Below are 16,226 nucleotides of genomic sequence, written 5' to 3'. Positions count from 1 at the left end.
GTCAAAGGTTGAAGATAACAAGGATATGTTTTATTGAGAAACTCCATCATGATTAGTTTTGCAATTTGTTTCCCTTTGTACATGGTCGTTAGAATAGCTCATGTAGTTGCAATGGTAGAAGAGTTTTAATGGCATCATAGTGTTGGGCCTCTAAATTAGTTACAATTTAAGGCCCATGTAACCATCCTTCAACACATTTAACCTCTCTCTTTTCATGTTATGACATGATTTTGAGCTATAATGTGTTAATTAGGAAGTTTTACAGATAATTGAATATTTACGCCTAATTTTTTTTATATAAAATATTATGAGAATATTGGACAGATTATGAAGATTTGGAGGATGAGATAATCTAGGGACTTACTCCCTACTACACAATGGGAAAATATTGGATCATAAATGAACAATATAGTATGAAATTACTTAGCGAATTCTAGGGCTCTAGTGATTGAGAAAATATTGGAATCTGCTCCTTGTCATTTAATGAAGATTCCTAGTGTTGGGAATGAAATCCACTTTTTGAAAGATTTTGGAGAGGAAAGTTGTCGCCTTTCAGGGAGGATTCTTCTCCATCTACTTTTATAAGTAGAAATTTGAATTTTCCTCTAGGGGCATGTATTTCTTAGTCTTATTGTGGAGAAAACATGTCATTTAGCAACTCTAATTTCATTTCTAGTAGGGGTGTACTTGGAGTGATTCAAATAATGAATTTTGGTGTCATTTTAGCTTCTAAGGCTTAGTTTACTTAGTAGGAGTCTATGTATCCTTGAGATTGGCTATCCTAAGAACCTTAGAGTCCTATTCTTGCATTTTTCTACACTTAGTATCCATGCTTCATTTGATGTAGGTTATATTAGTTAAATGATTGAAGTGAGTTCTTTTACAAGTTATTTATGAAGTCACAAGAATGATGAATTTTTATAACAACCTTGCAATTTCATATCCATGAATGATCTACTTGGATTGGTTTACTAGTTCACAATTTTGGAATTTCTGGAAATATCGTGTAGCAAAGAAGTAGTAATTTTATGCTACTTTTTAGCACATTTTAATGAAGATATTTTGAGTTAGTTCCACTTTTATTTAGCCCCCCAAAAATATATTTAATAAAAAATATTACCCCATAGCATTTTCACTTGATCGTGTTAGGAATTTGGTAGGTTAACTAACTGACTAGTTCTAGAATTTCTTATTTTGTCAGTAGTAAGTTTCTGCTATTTTTTAGCACATCTTAACAAGGGTATTTTTCAGTGATTCCACTTGGATTAGAGTCCTAGGAAATCCTAATTAATAAAAAAAATTACCTCATCTCATTTTCATTTTATATTTTTGGGGCATCTAGCTAGTTAACTTGAGCAAGAGACATCTTGTAACAATCATGCTGAAATTTGTTTTCGAGATCTTCCATGCCCAAATTCACTCAAAATTCATGGTATAAGTTCATTTATAGATTATCAATGGTTGGGGACGACTTTAGTTGAGCTAAGGCTTATTTAGGTCATTATTAAGCTCTTATATTTTTTGCTTCTTGAATGTTAATTTCTACAATTAGTCTAGATTTCCTTTTTTGCAAATTTACTTTATGAAAAGTCGGATTTCCTTCAAAATATATTTCTTCAACACCACCAACCCCCACACTTGATCCTATGTAGTTAGAAGAAGAAGATGTGGTGAACGCGTTATAAGGAGGCATGGAGTAGCCCTACTTTGTTAACTCATATCAACAAGATATGAACTACCCCTCCTCTTCCAATACAAGCTATAATGCACAATTTCAACCTTGTTATCTACCTAGCACCTCAAGTTGGCCTCCATGGTGTTATCCCTACCAATGGGGTGATCCATATTTCCCTCAACATCCTCCATACCAAAATCAATGCTATCCATCCCATCCACCTCCACCAAAACCACATCCTAAAAAGAAACTGTTTCAGAGACCCACTCCCACTCAACTACTTGCGCAACCATTTCCAAACTCCAATAATAAAACGCCTCGGCTCCCTTACAATGCTAAGATTAAAAATATCCAAAAATACCCTCTTGATATAAATGGTATTCATCCTAGATGAAGAACAATATTCCAAAGATAAGACTACTATGTTTTCATTAAAGAAAAATATCCAGAGGATAATAAAGAGTGATGGACCACCTTCGATGGATATTAGCTGTTGGTGTCTGAGATTGAATAGTTTATATTATGCTTATCATCATATCCTTTATGTCTTCAATGGGCTAATCAGAAAAAACTAGAAGATTTTAATTGCTTGAAAGAGGAAGGCATACAAAATTATCTAGATGAACAAGTGAACGAAGGGAATCACAGCTATATTGAAGTTTGGTTCCAGGAAACCATTAAGCCACAACAACACACTCTTCTTCAATAATTCATGATCTCATCTTAGTCAAAGTAGTTGGTATCTCATGTTCACGTACATGTCAAAGAATATATTTCAAGCCTACACATGAGTTTATCTGTCATATTGATGTGCACATGGAACCATTTTAAATATTCTTACACTTGAAAGAATTTTTTTTTTTTGTTAAGTAGCATAGGATAGGGAAAAAACAAATAATAAAAGGAAAAAGAGAAAAAGAAAAGAAGAATAAAAAATAAAATCCCAAGTGAAAACCTCCATTGAGGCACCTGAGATTGGCTAGATAATTCAAAACCTCCATGAGGTAGTCAATGGGTTGGAAAAAAGAGAAAAAATAAAAGAAATAAGATACTGTGTGAAAAACTCTTTTGAGGATCCTAGGTGGACCTACTAGTTGAAAACTTCATTGAGGCAGCTAGAAGGCCTAGAAAAAGGAAAAAAATGAAAAAATGAAAAGAAGAAATAATTATTCTCTAGTTATTTCTCCTTGATGAAGTCAAACTTAATCTTTCACCTCGTTTTCCCAGATGCTTCAACATTACCAAGGCCATGTCAATGCATCACCATCATCCATTTCCAACATCCACACATCATTGCCAAGTGTGTCCCATTCATTTTCCTGATGTCCTAAAGTGCTACAGTAAAGTTCTGTTTTGCTACAAGATTGGCACAATACACAAGTCATAAATGGTTTTGACCATATCTCAAAAAGTATGCATATTTTATGGGGATATGCATATGTATAATCATAACATTATCAAGAAATTTCAGCAAATTTAGGTGCATAAATTTTGAGAAATTGGTCTTCATTAACTACATCCATTTTCCATTTTTCTTGAGATTCTTGCATCCTTTGGAAAATATTTTTTATGGGGAGACGCATAAGGATGATTAAAACATGCTTAAATAATTTCAAGTCAATCCAATCTACCATTTGAGAGATATGGGTTAAACAATGTTGCTACAAGATTGACCTAGAGTGCTACAAGATTGTGCAGGTTTGCTACTGGATTATGATCAACATAGAAAGAGAGGCTAGATATCATGTTTTACTTGGGGTAATGAAGGGATAGATTCACCACATATCCATCAGCTTCCATCCACATCACTTAGCAATTTTTCCTCCCAAATGTCCACCTATGTTCATAGAAGACCTTATTTTCAGTCCTTCTTCACAAGTTTTCACCTCCCTCAAAGTTTCCAATCCCCGTCAAATAAGATCACGATGAATTGTCCAAGTTACTAAGTGCATTTCATGAAGTTATTTGTGGTTTTGGAAGGGGCTTTGTGACTGTGATAGGAAAGAAATCAATCATGTAGTATTTTGCACCAACCCTACAGAACCAGAAGCAAAGAACTTTTGCAGCTTCAAAATGAAGATTGTGTCATCCTTAAGCATCAAGAGCCCATCATTTATGTAGTTTTTAACCTTGTATAGAAATTACCTACAAACAAATTCTTAAAATAAAAGAAATATACAATGGTAGGAACATAAAACAAATATACACAAATATTTTCCCTTGGATCCCGAAAATGGGACTACTAAATTGGTTTTTCATTATATATCTTTCAATGTTACAATACATATATATACATGTCGAAGAATTCATAAACCCCAAGCCATTAACCCTAGATTAGAACATAGCTCTAGTTCCCTTGATCGGATCTACAAAATACCATGGGTAGAAAACCATCGTGCCAAAAAACATGTATAAAACCAGTGCACAAAACCATGGGTGGACCCGCCAACCATCTTTGGTTCCGCCAAACTATTGTTGGGTTTGCCTAAAAATAAAAAATGAAAATTGTCGAGGCGTTGCCCTGGACCCCATGAAGTGGGGCTACCGCCCCCCTGAAACCCTCCAACAAGGGGAGTTGTTGCCCCTTCCACTACGACCAACGTGCAACATAGAACATCTAAGTCTAGTCATGGAAAGAATATAACACACACCCAACATTCTTCCCACTGAGGGGGTCATAGGAGAGCTTTGTCATTGTTCAAGGCTTGCAACACACATTGTTTCTCTACATCAAGAAAACTTCTTAGTTCTCATAGACTTTGTCAATGCATCTGCAACATTCTTCAAGGTGTCCACCTTTACCAGTAACACCTTTTTGTCCTCAACCATATCCCTCACAAAGTGATACTAAACATCAATTTGCTTTTTCTTTGAATGATAAGAAGGGTTCTTTACCAATAAAATTACACTTTGGTTGTCATAGTCTATCCTTATATATAGATGTACCAATCCCATACTTCAACATAATCTCTACAACCAAATTACTTGCTTTCTTGCATGAGTGGTTGCCATGTATTCTTCCTTTATAGTTGAAAGTGACACTACAAAATGTCTCTTGCTCATCCAACTGATTTCTCCTCCAAATAGGTTAAACACATACCCACTTGTAGTTATTCTCGGATCTAGATCTCCAACTGATTCTACATCAACAAATATAAGAATTTCCAAAACTTTGTCTAATCCTAGTCTTCCTTGATAGCACAAACCATAATCACTAGTGGCACACAAATACCTAAAAACCCACTTCACTGTTATCTAATGATCCGTTCACAGTTTCGACATAAACCTAATCAATACTCCCACTACATGTGCAATGTATGTTCTAGTCCAAACCATTGCATACATTAGTCTACCAACTACACTCACATATGGAACATGAGACATCTCCTCTTCCTCTTCTTACGTCCTAAGACACTATTCAACAGATAAATTTACACCTATAGGAATATGAATCTTCATTAATTTAATATCCTCCATATTAAGCCTCTGCAATATTGTCTTGACATACTTCCTCTGGTTTAACCAGAGATTCATCTTTTCCCGATCTTGTTTAATTTCCGTGCCCAAAATATAGTTTGTAGCACCAAGATCCTTCATGTTGAAATTGGACGAAAATTGGGTCCTCAAATCTTGGATAATTTCTTTGTCATTTCCAATCAACAACATATCATTCACATACAATACCAAATACATAACATGGTTACCAATTAATTTAAATTATACACAGTGATCCACTTTGCTTCTGGTGAAACCAAGTCCTTGCATATATGTATCCAATTTATGATACCACATCCTTGGTGTCTGCTTTAACCCATACAAAGACTTTTTAACCTAAATAACATTTTTTTCTTACACTACACTACAAAGCCTTCAGGTTGCTTCATGTAGACCACTTCTTCCAAATCATCGTGAAGAAATTTTGTCTTCACATCCATTTGTTCTGCCTAAAAATAAAAATAAGAAACAACAGATAAAACTAATATAATAGAAGGTAACTTGGAAGCATGAGAAAAAATATCACCAAAATAAATTCCTGACACATGGGTTTCCTTCCGGCAAGAAACTCCACCAGATCCCAAGCCTCATTTTTGTATAAAGATGCCATTTCATCAACCATGGCCTCTTTCTATAGTTTTTCATCATATGAATCTATTACCTCCCTGATATTTTTGGGATCATCATCATCAATAGATAAATAAAAATTTGAACATAAAGAAAATGAAATATACCTTTCTGGTTTCTTTCTCTCTCGAACTAATCTTTTGAAAACTAGAGTTTGTGGCTTTTCCTCATATGATTCTTGTTTTATTGTAGAGTTTGATTCTTCCTCATTTAGGTCGGACTCTATCTTCTCATGTTCCTTTGGTAGGAATTCATGTTTATTAACATATCTTACCTCTCTAAACACTATACCTCAGCTGTACACAATCATCCTTATTTCTAGGTTCCAAAACTTATAACCTTTTAAACAATCCTTATACCCAATAAAGATGCACCTTTTAGATTTACTATCCAATTTGGTTCTTTTCTTTGTTGGAATGTGTACATATGCATCAGATCCAAATATCCTCAAATGTGCAAGAGAGAGCTTCTTACCAGTCCATACCTCATGTGGAGTCTTATCCTCCAATGTTGATGAAGGTGATCTGTTAACCAAGAAACATGCAGTCTCCACTACCTCTGCCCATAATTCTTGTCCTAATCTGGAACCACTGAGCATGCTTCTTTCCTTTTCCATCAATGTCCTATTCATTCTTTCTGCAGATCCACACTTCTTACATAACTTTTCAAATTCCTTCTTGCATAACTCTCCACCATTATCTTTCCTCAACACCTTGATCTTATTCTCTGTTTGATTTTCCACCACAACCTTAAATTCTTTAAACTTGTCAAAGACTTCATATTTGTTCTTGAGGAAATATATCCATGTACTCCTTGATAAGTCATCTATAAATGAGGCATAGTAGATATACTTACCCAGTGATGGAACTGAAAAAGGTACAAACACATCATTGTGCACAAGCTCTAATATCCCTTTCTCCCTTTTAGAACCATAGGGGAAACTCATCCAATTCTACTTCCCATTTACACAATGTTCACATAAATCGAAATCTAGAGAGAAATTACATGTAACTTCTACCACACCATTACCATGCAATATTCGTGTAGAAATTCCTTGTAGATTCAAACTACTTATATGATTTTCTAAAACAAAAGAATTGAATCTACTCTACTCATTAGTGGAAATAGTTAATCTATAGAGAAATGAAGAAGCATAGAAGAGAGAGAATTCAATCAAAAAATTACAAAATGATTTCCTGGGGAAATCCACAGGTAAAAACCCCTGCTATCTGTATATTTTATTAGTAAAAAAACATGAGAATATTACAATGCTTTTCTTATGCTCGAGCAACCTCTGCACTGTCTTTGTCTGTCTCATTTCTTCCTAGACAAGCCTAGTCCAATACTTAAGCAATTTTTTGCTTGCTCAAGTCCCTATTTCATTGTGTTTCTTCCTTGTAAATTATCCCCTATTAATTAGGAAAATTCCTTGATTTAAATTGCACAATCCTCATAGGCCTTCCCCTAACTTCATGCATCATCTGTACAATTTGGATGACTATACCACTGATAGTACACTTCCCTTGAACTCCAACCTTAACTGCGTAACTCTTAGATTTGACATGCGTGAGATATTTATTGCTGAATTATCATATAACTAGTTGAACACATGAAGTAACACCCAATTGTTAGACCCCCTATTAGTTCCTCCATTAGTTGGAACTAGATTAATTGATTTTAACTTGGTTAGACTGAATTAGTTAATTACAACTCAAAATAAACTCAACCAAGGCTCCTATAAAGTAGGAGACATCCTACATGACTCAAGTTAGACCCTCAAATCGAATTAATTGAGCCAAGTAAGTCAAATTAACTTGTTTAACTCGTACAACTTGTCTTCTGATGTGGAATTACAATTTTTCTCCTAATTTACTTCAAGCAAAAATTAAATCAGGTTTTTTGTTGTTCGATTTTCAACATTACCTATCAAGAAGAAGGGGATTATTAGATACCCTAATCTTGCCTATATGGACCTCGAATTTTCCTCTTGATTGTTCCTTACTCATGATTTCTGCATCATGTTCCTCTGTAGGAATTTACTCCAACAACATGATCCTCCTTTGCACATAATCTCGTATATGGTGATACCAGATGTTGATATGCTTAGACTGATCATGAAACAATGGATTCTCAGAGAGTTTAATACAACTCTGAATGTCAGAATGAATCACTCTAGGATCCATCTACCCACAAAATAACCCAACAAGGATCTTCCTCATATAGATAGCCTCACAAGCTACTTGACTAGCAGCCATGTACTCTGCTTTTGTTGAACTCTAATAGATCCCTATTCCCAAAAAAAAAATCATTTACTTAATATACATATATATATATGTGTGTGTGTGTATGTGCATGTGTGTGTGTATTTAAATATGTTACTTTCATACATAGATACCCTCCTTATATTTTTTTTCTAACTTAATGTTTCCCTAGCAATCCATTGGTGTATGGTATTATGATATAATTTCTAAGTAGACATAATTCTCTCTCTAGATCCTAGCATTAATGCTTATGCCATTAACTCCTAATATGTAACCTATGACACATTTATAATGTTTTGGGGGTCGATGACCCTATTTTTTATGATTGAGTATTATTATTACTATTTAATTCGTACTATATGTTACCACTTGACATTTATTTGGGGTTTAATTCCTTTGATTTAACCCACCCCAGGTGTCAACACATTCGTATGTTGCTTCGATTCTTGTGCTAAATGATTTGTTCCCAAATACCACAAGCCCATGTAAAAATCACATGGCCTGCAATATTGTCTCCTCATCAATGGTGGTTTTTCTTTTGAGTTAATATGATGGTGAATGTGTTGTGTACTATTCTTACCCTAGCAGTGAGGGGGAATGCATGTGTCATTCAAAATATTTCTCCCTTCCCTTATTTGGGTGCTCTATTGTTACAAAGTTGCCATTATAGGTGCAAGATGCCAACACCTAGTTCATTTTCTCCTTCATTGTGGTGTTCACCTCATCACCATACCTTCTTTGAGACACTTATTCTAAGCAAGTTTTTTCTTTTCCTCAATCGTCCCTAAGTTTTTTTAATTTATGGGTCAGTTTCACTATGCTTACATGTAATTATTGAAATTCCTTGTCTCTTACATATGGGTTAGGTGAACCTTTATATACATGTCCTTCAAAGCTTGCATTTCTCCATGCCTGATTTGGCTAAGCTACTAGACTCCTGAAGGTAATCCCTTTTCTAATTAGACCATGTGAAATGCTTCTAAGTTTTGGTTCTGTGTTTATATTAATCTTTTTGTTTTTTCTAACACTCATTCTTCCTCAATTTATGACTCTTTTCTATAATAGGAAAATCCTATTGTATCAATCCAGACAAGTGGGTTCGACTTCTATTCACTCAGTGCGACTCTGACCTTCCACTTAAAATTCATTTCTCTGTTTCATAATGCTCTCTATATACATTCAACCCTTATTTTATTTTTACCTTGACAACTATTATATGGTTTCACTATTTTCTACAAGACTGATCGACTTGACTTTAGGGTTCGTATGGCGCACTACCTAGAGGTAAAAAAAAGAACCCTTCTTTTTGGAATTTGTTGAACCTATTCTTACTTTCTGAAAGATGGTAGTTAATTCAAGTTTATTTGCTTCTACAGGAAATGCTATACTTAGTGAACTACCCCACCCTCTTTTCCTCATCCCTTGCAATAGTGTTGATGAAGAAATGAACTTCTTTTGACTTCTCAGATTTGCTTGCACTCAGGTCAGTTATGTTGTGCACTCTAGTGACTTGAAAAAAGATTCACGCCATGCAATTGCTATAAATCATTTCTTGTTAGGCTATGACAGGGTTTTCTTGTATTTTAGTGGAATTCCCTTTTGGTCAGGCCAAGCTTAAAGTTGTGGTGGTAGAACTGTTAAATTAGAGTAATATAAGCCATGTATGAATTTGAATACTGAAGGAAAAGATTAGTTAGATTCGGGTTTCATTTTCGTTTTTTTTCTTTGTTTAATTCCTCCAGGAGTGTTAGGTCCCTATACTACTAGTGTAACCCCTTATTGTTATTAGTGCAACCCCCTTATTGTATTGTTGTCCCCATATAGTCCCCATGTTGTTATTATTATGCCCCATAGAAGCCCACTGTTGTTGTTGATGTGCCCCTACAATATTATTGTTATGTAGGCTTTTATTGTATTGGGACCCCTTAGACTCCTATATATAGAAAGGAGGCCTTGTCATTTGTATCATCCAAGAATTGTTCATTTGTGTAATTTAAATAAGATTACCCCTTGAATAGGCTGATTTCTAAGTCATTTATCTATCTTTTCTATCTTTATTTGAGCTGGTTTCATAACATTTGGTATCAGAGCTTTGGATTCTAGGGTTTCACTGCTCCAAACAGGTCATCGTGGAATTTTTGCTATAACATTTTCTCTACAAAGTTTCAGAAGCTAAACAAAAAACCGATTGTATCTGAAGTCCTTCTAAATCTCATGTCCAAATTGTAGATCTTTTCTCGCTATAGTTTCATAGATATGATATGAGGGAGTTAGGGTTTTTTCAAGTTCCATAATTCCATCTTAGACAGGTCATCATGGAAGTTTCACTATAATTTATTTTCTATGATAGTTCAAACTCTGAAATTAAACCCCATTTGAGCCAAAATATTGATGAAGCTCAGTCCCTAATTTCAGATATTTTTTCACTATATTTGTGGAGATATGGTCCAAGACATTTAGGGTTTTTGCAGGTTCCTGAATTACATCCCAAACAGGTGACTTCGGGAAATCGTCATAACATTCTCCTTGAGCATTAGATTGAGATTTCGTAAACAGTTAAAGAAAGATTACATCATATAGTTTTTGGTGCATCGGTTGCAGGTCCTAAGGTTGAAACAATAATACGTGGAACTTTATACAATTTCACTCTACTGAACCAGTGTATAATTAGATCATCGTGGGAGATTTAGCATAACTCTTCCTTGGAGAATCCAATATTGATCATACTTTCAGGGTTCAAAGATAACTCAATGAGCTACTGAAAGACGCAATTTTAGACCCTGGGGATACGAAATTATAGAGATACAACAAATTCAATATAGAGCTCATATAAAGTAAAAAACAAGTGTAGTTTTTTTAACGTTTTGCATAAGTTTGGTTAAAAATTTTGTTTGAAGGAATTCAAAAGGCATGGAAGCTAAGATGGATGGTATATAAAAAAAAATAAATTAAAGGGAACATGGAAGATTTGAAGAGATATTTGAGAAAGTTACTACTAGAAATGCTTATTAATGACGAAAGGGTAGTAAGTGAAACTCATGATGAAAGCAAAAGTTTTGTTAATCATGATTTCACAGACTCTAAAATTGGATTGAAGACCCACAACGTGCCAAATATCGATATGAGGAATTTTGATGGCAAGGATCCCATAACATGGCTACTACAAATGGAGCAATATTTTGATCTCCATAATGTGCAAAACACACAAAAGGTATGCATTACAACTTTATATTTGGAACCAAATCAGTTTGTATGGTATCAATGGCTTTGCTCTCGTAAAAAATTGTGATTTGGGAAAATTTTATGGAATAAATGATAGCACGTTATGAGGATACAAAAAGAAACACCTTTTTTAGCCAATTGGCAAGAAAAATGGAAAGAAAAATTATGGCAACAAGGAAGCCTACCACTCAAAACTATAAAGATGGAAATGTTGTTTCTCCTAGCCTTTCACCACCTACAAGGTTGACACCACATAAATTGGAAGGAAAAAGAGAAAAAAGGCTTTGTTACAGTTGTGATAGAAAGTACACTAAAGGTCATAAGTTTGCCGAGAAGAAATTAATTTACATAGATTGGGAAGAGGAGCAAGAAAAGGAATAAGGAACATCAAAAGAAGAGGATATACACCAGGAACCAATCCCAGAGCAAGAAGAAACAGATATGACCATATCTTGTAATGCATTGATAGGAATTACCACTCCTCAAACTCTCAAGATAAAAGGACATATCAAGAGAAAAAAGTTAATAGTGTTGATTGATTCAGGCAGTACCCATAATTTTATTCATTGTAAGATAGCCAAGGAATTGAATTACTTCCTATATCCAGCACCAGAATGTCAAGTAATGGTTGCAAATGGAGGAACCATAAAATCCTCTAGCAAGTGCCATAACATCAGGCTATCCATGGGAGAATATGTCTTGAATAGTCCAATGCTTTCCATTCCAATGTGTGGTGCAGATGTTGTATTAGGAATCCAATGACTACAATCTTTGGGTATGATAGCTTTTAATTTTCAAGAACATTTCTTGATTTTTTTTGGGAAGGAAAGGAAGTTGAATTAAGGGGTATCGAAGGGAAACCAAGAAAGATAATCAACTCTAATAACATGAAAAATCTTCTAAAGAAAGAACAACAGGGTGTAATTGCACAATTATGTTCACTAGAGGTTCCCACATCAAAATCATTTATTTCTCCAGATCTCCAAAACATTTTGGACAATCATTCCAAGTTATTTGAGACTCCCAAATGTCTCCCACCTATTAGTGATCATGATCATCTTATTCATTTGATTCCAGGAAGTGTTCCCCCAAACATCAGGCCTTACAGATATCCATATGGCCAAAAGAGTGAAATTGAACGTATGGTTGCAAAAATGTTAGAGGTTGGTATAATTCAACCTAGTCAAAGTTTTTTCTTTGCTCTAGTGGTATTGGTACACAAGAAGGATGGATCATGGCACATGTGTTCGAATTATAGGGATCTCAAGAACCTTACTATTAAAGATAAATTTCCCATTCCTATCATTGATGAATTATTCGATGAATTAAATGGATCAATTTACTTTACCAAGTTGGATCTTTATTCAGGATATCATCAAATCATAATGAAGAGTGAAGAAATTCAAAAAACAACATTTAGAACTCATGAGGGTCATTATGAATTTTTGTTCATGCCTTTTGGCCTTATTAATGCACCTTCTACATTTCAAGGTTTAATGAATTCGATTTTCAAACCCTTAGAAAATTTGTGCTAGTAATTTTTGATGATATACTAATCTACAACAAGTCTTGGAAGGATCATGTTCAACATGTTGATAGGGTGCTCAAACTATTGGAGGAGAAACAATTACATGCAAAAAACTGCAAATGTTTCTTTGGGGTACAAGAGGTGGAATATTTGGGTACTCAGTTAGCTCATAGCTCATATTATCATTTTCAATCTGATGGGCAAACTGAGATAGTGAACAAATGTTTAGAAGGATATCTTCATTTCTTTGTATATGATAAACATAAACAATGAGTCAAGTATTTGCCTCTGGATGAATGGTCGTATAACACTTCCTTCCATATTAAAGCAAAAATGACCCCATTTATGACACTTTATGGATATCATCCATCGTCCATTACATCATGTTTAAAAGAAAATTATAAGGTTCAAGCAATGGAAGATCACATCGAGCATCAACAACAAGTTCTCAAACTCTTAAAGGATAACCTCACTTTGGCGCAGAATATAATGAAACACCATGTAGATCAACATTGTAGTGAAAGAATTTTTGATGTAGGTGGATGGGTATTTCTACGACTACAACCATACAAACAAATGTCACTCAAGCAAGCTAAGAAGGACAATAAATTATCACCAAAGTATTATGGTTTGTACAAGGTGTTACAAAAGATTGGTACTATAACATACACATTGGAGCTTCCTGCATCTTCCCGAGTGCACCCAGTTTTCCATGTTTCATGCTTAAAGAAGGTTATAGGTGAGAAGATCACATTTCAAACAATATTGCCAGAACTTAACGAGGAAGGAAAAATCATATTGGGACTGGAAGCAGTCACAAAAAAAATAAATCAATAGCTACATAATCGATCAATTTTAGAGTATCTCATCAAGTGGAAGAACTTACCCGCTGAAGATTCCACATTGGAGGATGAGAACTTTACACAGAAGCATCTAGAACTACTCAAGCATTTATGACAACACTTTTTGAAGGAGAGGGGCATGTTAGGTCCCTATACTACTTGTGTAACCCCTTATTATTATTAGTGCAACCCCCTTATTGTATTATTGTGCACATATAGTCCCCATGTTGTTATTATTATGCCCCATAGAAGTCCACTATTGTTATTGTTGTGACCCTACAATATTATTATTATGTAGGCTTTGATTGTATTGTGATCCCTTAGACTCCTATATACAGAAAGGAGGTCTTGTCATTTGTATCATCCAAGAATTGTTCATTTGTGTAATGTAAAGGGGATTCCCCCCTCGAAGAGGCTGATTTCTAAGTCGTTGATCTATCTTTTCTATATTTATGTTAGTTGTTTTCATAACAAGGAGTAATTTAGCCCAAGTCCTCCACAGGGCTTGGCTTCCGTAATTTCTCGATACAATATGTACTCTTATTTTGATGCTCTAGTTGTAGGAAATTTTAATTGAACTAATTTCCTTGCATTGAAAATTGAAAGAATTTTCTAATATCTTTTGCATCTATGTTAATTACACTTTCTTTGCTCACATTTTTATTACGAAATCACCATCATAGGCTAAAATATAATTACTTTTAGCTTCTGGTTACGATATAGAGTTCTCTGTTAGTATTATATAATGGGATTATTTTTATTTGCTTGTTGTTGTTCTTTCGTTGGTTTTATCCAACTGTGGTGTACATAATACTCAATTGAGATTGTAATCACATGTAAATAAAAACTATAAATTTTTTTTTTTTCTATTTTCCTAGAATTTAGTTTTGGGTATTGTTATTCCATTCAAATCCATCATTTTGTTATTAATATATTCTGCTATGCGATGATATTTCTTAAATTTTCTAGAGAAGGAAAAATTAGATGAATTCTCTTTTGAGAGATCCGTAAATTTCAATTAATTTGTTATGTTATTTACTTTTGTGGGTTTCATTGATTTTACATATATCCTATTATCCGAATAACTTGGAAATGTTCTGTACTTATTGAAAATTTCCTCATGATATTCCACCAGATCTTTGTCTTTTTCATTTGAGATCTAACTAGATCCACCATATCCTTTTTTTCTATACAAAATTTTAATTCCTTGACTCTATTAATTGCATGACATATGATGGTTTGTGCTACCAAAAATGGTTCTGCCAAACATATCTAATCCTTACTATAATCTGTTACATATCCTCCAGATTTCATTCTACTTAACTCACTACTTTTAAATAATCAATTTACATATCGCTATTAACATTACTGCCATCGGTTAATTAATTCTGTGATATTCGAAAAGCATTATGGATTCTCCTATGCAAATTCCTCTTTTGTCTCCCGAGTTCTTTATAACATATTCTTAGAAATATTCATGATCTGGGTTCTAATTTTAGTGCTTAATTAATATTAACACCACCTCACTTGATTTCCTTTTCATGATCGTGCCATGTTTATTCTTTTTCCTTATTTAAATATAGAGGCCTACCAAATATGCTATTAACATGTAAAATTAAAACGTCGTTACACCTATCTCTCATCACTTCCTAGTACTGTATACATACAAACTACCATACGAATATACAATGTTAGGTCTAAATGAAAACAACAAGACTAATTCTAAAAACCAGAATGTAAATACCAAAGAGGTGAGAAACAATTCAATAATTATTGACTGAATATGTTTATGCAATGAAATTCACACTCATCCTTTTACAAACCATTAAAATTCATAAGAAAATAGTTTCCTGAAACAAAAATATCAACAGATAAAACATAATTGTGATTGATAAAATCTAACAGTAAACTTCACTGGAAAACACTTTGGAATGTCACTTTTCCACCCAATAATGAACCATATCCATTTTTCCCCCCAAGTTGAGATCTTGTTGTCCTGGAATCAACAACCTCTTTGGACTCTAGGAATTTTTTTTATGCCTTACTTCCCTAACAATTTTTTCCCTAGGAGACGTCCCCCTTTCTAGGGTCTGCCAACCCTGATAGCCTATGTTTTTTTTCTATATTTCGAAAAAGGTATCTTCCCCTTTTTATTTAAAGACCTCCTTTCTCTCCCATGGTGCTTTATTCACCCTTACGCAGTGTTTTTTTCCCACACTGAGTGATTTAATATATATTTCTCTCCAACCTATTAAATTTTATTAAGCAACCCCTAGGGATTTATAGGAGTGATTTTGATGCAGGAGCATCCAATTCAGAATATTTATTGTTCATTTGGTTGATTTAGGGGGTGATTGTTATAGACATATTTGGGCACTGCAACCCCAAACTCATATGTCCATAAACTAATGACTCCTTAAGTCCCTAAAAGTGTTTCTTCATACCCTAAAGGATCATGGTCATTTGATTACATCATTTCCCAGAAGTTCTACCTGAAAAACTACTTAGAACTGGCCCAAACTGGACCATACAGCTGCTCCGTGGACAAGGTGTGATGCATACTGACTGCCTAATTG

Source organism: Pinus tabuliformis, chromosome J, assembly GCF_031772625.1.
Source record: "Pinus tabuliformis cultivar Carrire ecotype Pingquan chromosome J, CPIR1, whole genome shotgun sequence".
NCBI lineage: Eukaryota > Viridiplantae > Streptophyta > Pinopsida > Pinales > Pinaceae > Pinus > Pinus tabuliformis.
The sequence above is the reverse complement of the archived record's forward strand: the minus strand, read 5'-3'. Positions refer to the sequence as shown.